Consider the following 6,515-nt stretch of genomic DNA (forward strand, 5'->3'; position numbering starts at 1 on the left):
AAGACTACGAAGGAGAGGAAGGCGAAGATGTCGAGCCGGCTGGTGAAGCGGCCAGCCAGCCTCAGCTTGACCGTGCCTCCAGCAATGAGGCGCGTGCTAGCGCGCCCTCTGCGGGGGGTGGTGATCATGCCGAGGTTCGCCAGCTGGCCACTCCTCTAGCCAGCACTACCGTCTCTACTGACCTGCCCGACTCGCCAGTCGCTCCCTTGGCTTGATCTGCCGTCCTTGCTTTTCCTGCTTATTACTCTCTGAACAATTTTTATTAAACTTGCGCAGTTCCACCCACTGAGGGTGTATTCAAACTAATTGAATGCTGGCCTTTCGAAGGTCTTTTGTATAAATATGATCGTGTGTGTGTTTGGCTTCCATTTGCGTATGCTTTTTATCCTTAGGCTGTTTCCTTTGCCGCCTTCCCCTGGCTGCTGCCTTCCCAACCGGCAGCTGCTCTGCAGCCTGTGGCTAGGGAAGGACTTGGCTATAATTTTTTTTTTTTTGGGGAAGGCAAGTACTCGAGCTTTCTTAGATTGAAGCGAGGTGAATGGAAGCCGGCCGGCCGGCTACTCTGGTAGTTGGTCGGTGATGGGAGAAAAACCGGCTTTTGTTATATTAGTCCGTTAGTCCCTAGCCATTTTTCGTGTGGGCGTCCTTTCCTGCCTTTAACTCTTGCCAGCCGGACAGCCGGTTCTTCGAACTGTGACTTTTGGCAAGAGAAGGCTTGGGTGCCGGCACACTACTTGTCTGACCGTGGGTAGGACTTCTAATATAACTCAAGGCAGCCAGTCCCCGGGCCGACTAGTCGAACCCGATGCCGGACGAAAAAGTGAATGTAATGACATGATCATAAGCATGATACTCTTCATTCATAGATAAAAGATGGCAGTCCCCGAGCTCTCCTCGGGGGGCCTATTCTCTCGTACTTAGTACAAAAGTTAGCGTGATACATACTGCATTTCAACTATAAAATCTTCGGAGGATGTTGGCGTTCCATGGTCATTCCGACTCCTTGCCGGAGTTGTCTCTCTTTCGTACCTTCGGCTTCTGTGCGTCGATCAGGTAGTAGGAGTCATTTCCCAGCGCTCTGGTGATGACAAAGGGGCCTTCCCAAGGGGCTGAGAGCTTGTGCTGGCCGGCTGTTCGCTGGATCAGCCGGAGCACGAGGTCACCTTCTTGGAAAGATCTTGGTCTGACCTCCCGACTGTGGTAGCGGCGCAAGCCCTGCTGGTAGATGGCGGACCGGCTGAGGGCTAACAGCCGGCCTTCTTCCAGCAGGTCGACGTCGTCTTCTCGTGCTTCCTTGGCCTCCGCCTCCGTGTACATGGTTACCCGAGGCGAGTCGAACTCGATGTCAGTTGGGATGACCGCCTCGGCACCATACACAAGGAAGAAAGGAGTGAAGTCGGTTGACTTGTTTGGGGTAGTGCGCAGACTCCAGAGGACGGCCGGCAGCTCATCGAGCCAACAGCCGGCCGAACGTTCCAATGGTACGACCAGTCGGGGCTTGATGCCGGAAAGGATGAGGCCGTTGGCTTGCTCGACTTGGCCGTTTGACTGCGGGTGGGCAATGGACGCTAAATCCAACCGGATGCCCTGCGTCGCGCAGAAACATGCCAATGCTCCCTTAGTGAAATTCGTGTCGTTGTCGGTGATGATGTTGTGTGGCACGCCGTACCGAGTTGTTATATCTGCGATGAATGTCACGGCAGTCGGCCCATTCAGCTTCTTGATCGGCTTCGCCTCAATTTGGTGAATTTGTCCACGGCGACAAGCAGATGTATCATGCCGCCGCGCGCCGTCTTGAATGGGCCCACCATGTCCAGTCCCCAAACGGCGAAGTGCCAAGCGAGGGGAATGGTCTTGAGTGCCGAAGCCGGCATGTGTTGCTTGGAGCTGAAGACTTGGCACCCTTTGCAATGTTTAACTAACTCCTTGGAGTCATCCAAAGCAGTCGGCCAAAAGAACCCATGGTGAAAAGCTTTGGCGACGAGTGATCTTGATGCCGCATGGTGGCCGCATTCTCCTTGGTGGATGTCTCTGAGGATTGCAATGCCCTTCTCTTGCTCGACGCATCGCTGGAAGACTCCAGTGACACTGCGCCTGATGAGCTCTCTGTTGACGATTGTGTATGCTCCGGCTCGGCGTTGGACTTGTCTTGCCTCCGTTTCGTCAGCCGGCAGTTCTTGGTTTATTAGGAAGTTGAGGATGGACTGGGCCCATGATGGAGCTGCGACTTCTTCTATTGCCAACATGGCTACTGCGACCAGGGCGGGCGGGCTGGGTGGTGAAATGCTGGAGTCGGCCGCCGCCTGTTGTGTTGGTGCAGTTCCCGGGCCGACTACCGCAGTCCCCGAGCCGGGTGTGGCAGTCCCTGGGTCGGGCGTAACTACGGAAGTCCCCGAGCCGCCTATTGACGTCCCCGGGCCGACTATCGAAGTCCCCGGGTCACCTGCTTGGTTCTTCGAGCCGGACCCGGCTGCGTCGAGGTCAGGCGGCACGAAGATGGAATCGGACTCTGGAGACGGCTTGATAGACGGCTTGAGGAGGTGTTGCAGAGAAACACTGGTTGGTATTGCCTGCCGAGTGGAGCCTATTCAAGCCAGGGCATCAGCTGGCTCGTTGTCGGCTCGCGGCACGTGGAGGAACTCGCATCCTTCAAGGTACCCGCTGATCTGCTGAAACGAGGAAGCGGTAGCTTGCCATATTTGCGTCCTTGGCGTCCCAGTCGCCGGATGATTGCTGGACTACCAAGTCCGAGTCGCCGTAACATAGGATCCAGCGTATGCCGAGCTCTTTGGCAAGCCGTAGCCCGTGTATGAGTGCCTCTTACTCGGCCACGTTGTTGGAGGCGGCAAAGCGAATTTGCAGCGTGTATCTGAGCTTGTCGCCTTTGGGAGAGGTGAGGATGACGCCGGCTCCCAAGCCAGTGCGCATCTTGGACCCGTCGAAGTGCATGCGCCAATGAGTGGAGTCGGGAGCTGGCGGCAGGTACTGGGTCTCGGCCCAGTCGACGAGGAAGTCGGCCAATGCTTGGGACTTGATGGCGGTGCGAGGCTGGTAGAAGATCGAGTAGGGGGCCAGCTCGATGGCCCATTTCACCACCCGGTCGGATACATCCCAGCTGCCTATGATCTCGGCAAGTGGGGCGGTGCATACGACCGTGATGGGGTGCTCTTGGAAGTAGGGCTTCAGCTTCTTGGCGGCGAAGTACACGCCATAGCACATCTTCTGGTACTGCGGGTAGTTCTGCTTTGAGGTAGACAGACCTCACTCAAATAGTACACCGGCCTCTGGACCGGCTGGGCTCGGCCCTCTTCTGGGTGCTGGACTACGACGACGGTGCTGACCACCCGGCTGGTTGCGGCAATGTAGAGGAGCATGGGCTCTTTCTCAGTCGGCGCCGCCAGGACGGGCGGTGTGGCCAGCATCTTCTTCAGCTCGTGAAAAGCTTGGTCGGCTTGGTCGTTCCACTCGAAGTGAGTGGTCTTCTTCATGAGGCAGTAGAGGGGGATAGCTTTCTCTCCGAGCCGGCTGATGAAGCGGTTCAGGGAGGCCAAGCACCCGGTAAACTTCTGGACGTCTCGAAGTTTGGTGGGAATCGCCATTCTCTCAATGGCCTTGATCTTTACTGGGTTGCATTCGATGCCGCATTCGGAGACCAGGAAGCCTAGGAGCTGGCCGGCTGGCACTCCGAACACGCATTTCTCGGGGTTGAGCTTGATCTGGAACCGGCGCAGGTTCTCAAATGTTTCCTTGAGGTCTTCCAGCAAGGTGTCGCGCTTCTCCGTCTTCACCACAATGTCGTCTATGTAGACGTGGGCATTTCTGCCGAGCTGCTTGAGGAGGCACTTCTGCATGCAACGCTGAAAAATGGCACCGGCATTTCTTAAGACGAATGTCATAGTCAGGTAGCAGAAAGCTCTGAATGGCGTGATGAAGGCGGTCTTCAGGCGGTCAGCCGGATCTAGCTTTATTTGGTGGTATCCTGAGTAAGCATCCAAGAAACTCAACAGCTCGCATCCGGCCGTGGAGTCTATCACTTGATCAATCCTTGGCAGGGCAAAGGGATCTTTGGGGCAGGCCTTGTTGAGGCTCGTGTAGTCTATGCACATGCGCCACTTGTTATTCTTCTTTAGCACGAGGACCGGGTTGGCGAGCCACTCTGGAAAGAAAACCTCTATAATGAAGCCGGCTGCCAGAAGCCGGGCTATCTCTTCTCCTACAATCCTTCTTTTCTCCTCCGATAGTCGGCGGAGGGGTTGTTTGATTGGTTTTGCGCCTTCTCGGACGTGTAGCTTGTGCTTGGCGAATTCCTTCGGAACACCCGACATGTCCTTAGGGGACCATGCAAAGATGTCCTGATTCTCACGGAGGAAAATCGGCGAGCTCGCCTTCCTATTTGCTGTTTAGGTTTGCCCCGATGACGGCAAACCTTTCTGGGTGCTCGGGGTCAAGAGGTATCTTCTTCGTCTCCTTGGCCGGCTGGAAAGATCCTTGGGCATCACACTCCTTGGGATCGGGGGACAGGGCCGGCTGTTTGCCGGCCATGGCCACGACTCGGTCCAACATCTTCTTTTCTTCGGCAATCACAAGGGACTCAGCCAGCCGGCTGCTGGCTGCTGCGCACTCGGAAGATTTCTTGTAATCGCCTGCTATGGTGATGATGCCCTTGGCGCTCGGCATCTTCATCTTGAGGTAAGCATAGTGGGGAACAGCCATGAACCTGGCCAAGGCAGGACGACCAAGCAATGCATGGTAGGGGCTCTCCAGGTCCACCACTTCAAACCAGACCGCTTCCCGGCGGAAATGATCCTTGTCCCCAAAGAGAACGTCAATCTTGATCTTGCCAATGGGGGCGCAGGACAAGCCATGTACAATGCCATGGAACACAGTCCGAGTAGGCATGAGTTGCTTTGTCTTGACGTTCAGCTTCTCCAGGGTGTCACGGTACAGGATGTTGATGCTGCTCCCGCCGTCTATCAGCACGCGGGAGAAACGGGCGGCGCGTCTGTCCGTTGCAAGGGTGGTATCCAAAACCAACGCATAAGAGCCGGGAGATGGCATCACCTCTGGGTGGTCAGCCCGGCTCCAGCTAATTGGCTTTTCTGACCAGTGCATGTGCTTGGCGGGGTTGGTAGCGACCACGTTGACTTCCTGGTGCTCTTGGCGTCTGCTGCGCCAGCCTTCGGGCTGGCTTGTAAAGACGACATTGGCGGCATGCTCGTCGGGGAACTCATCATGCACAGCTCCGACTGCTGGCCGAGCGGTCGGCAGCTGCAGAGCCGGAGGCGGCGGACCAGCAGGCGGAGGCGGCGCGAGCCCTTCGCCTTTGGAGATTCGGGTGAGCCAGTGGCACTTCCGGGTTGTGTGGTTGGACGGCTTCGCGCCGCTGTGGAACTTGCATGGGGCGTCGAGAGTTTGCTCGTAGGAGAAGGCTGGCTGGCAAGCCGGCCTGCCGCCCCTCTGCTTCTTGGGTGCGAGCCGCCCTTCGGGCTGCTCATCTTCGACTGTGGCCACCTGCCAACTGGTGGAGAGCGGCACGGGGCCCTTGCGCTTGTGGTCGTTCTGGTACGGGCGTCGGCCGGAGTCCCCAGCTGGCGTCTTGGGCGCCGGGTTGATTACCTTCCCGGACGCGTCTACCCGGAGTTCAGTCTTCATTGAGGAGTCGGCGGTGGCGTACTTGTCCGCTATGACCAGAAGCTCGTCGAGGGTAGTCGGCTCGTCGCAGAGGAGCTTGTGCTTGAGGAGGGTGCCTTCTCGGCATCCGACAGTGAAGTATTCCATGGCTTGCAGCTCGTGCACCCCTTCGCAAGAGTTGCGGAGCTCAGCCCAACGCGTGAGGTAGTCGCGAGTGGATTCGGCGGGGCCTTGTACGCACAAGAAGAGCTGTCTGGGCTTGGGAGCCCGCTTGTAGGTGCTGGTGAAGTTGCGGACGAAGGCTTCTGTGAAATCTAGCCAGCTATTGATGCTGTAGGGCCTGAGGCTATTGAGCCAGGTCCGCGCCGTGCCTTGCAGCATGAGGGGCACGTACTTCACGGCAACGCGCTTGTTGCCGTTTGCTATGAGAACCGCTATGGAGAAGTCGATCAACCAATCTTCCGGCTTCACGAAGCCGTTGTGCTTGGGCATGTCTCTTGGGAGCGAGAACCCTTTGGGGAAAGGCTCGTCGCGGATGCGGGGGCCGAAGCAAGGCGGGCCGACATCATCTTCTTCTTCTAGCGCCAGGGATCGCGCTAGGCGGCCGATCCAATGGCGGGCGTCGTTCTCGCCAACTCCTTCGCGGCGACCTAGTCGGCCGCTGAGAGTCGGATGCGCGACAGGCGGTGGGGTGGGATATCTCTCCCCACAAGGCGGAGGCGGAGGCGGGTTGCCCCGCCGCTCCACGGCCCGGGGACGGCCTTCTGCGTCTTGCTCGATGGAGGTCCGGGTTCGGCTTCGGCTGGCAGCCGGCTCCTTCTCGTGTCGCTCGCGGGTTTTACCTGCAGTCGGCGTCCGGGACGTCGCGTCGTGCTCTCGGCGCG

This window comes from Triticum dicoccoides, chromosome 6A (genome assembly GCF_002162155.2).
Source record: "Triticum dicoccoides isolate Atlit2015 ecotype Zavitan chromosome 6A, WEW_v2.0, whole genome shotgun sequence".
NCBI lineage: Eukaryota > Viridiplantae > Streptophyta > Magnoliopsida > Poales > Poaceae > Triticum > Triticum dicoccoides.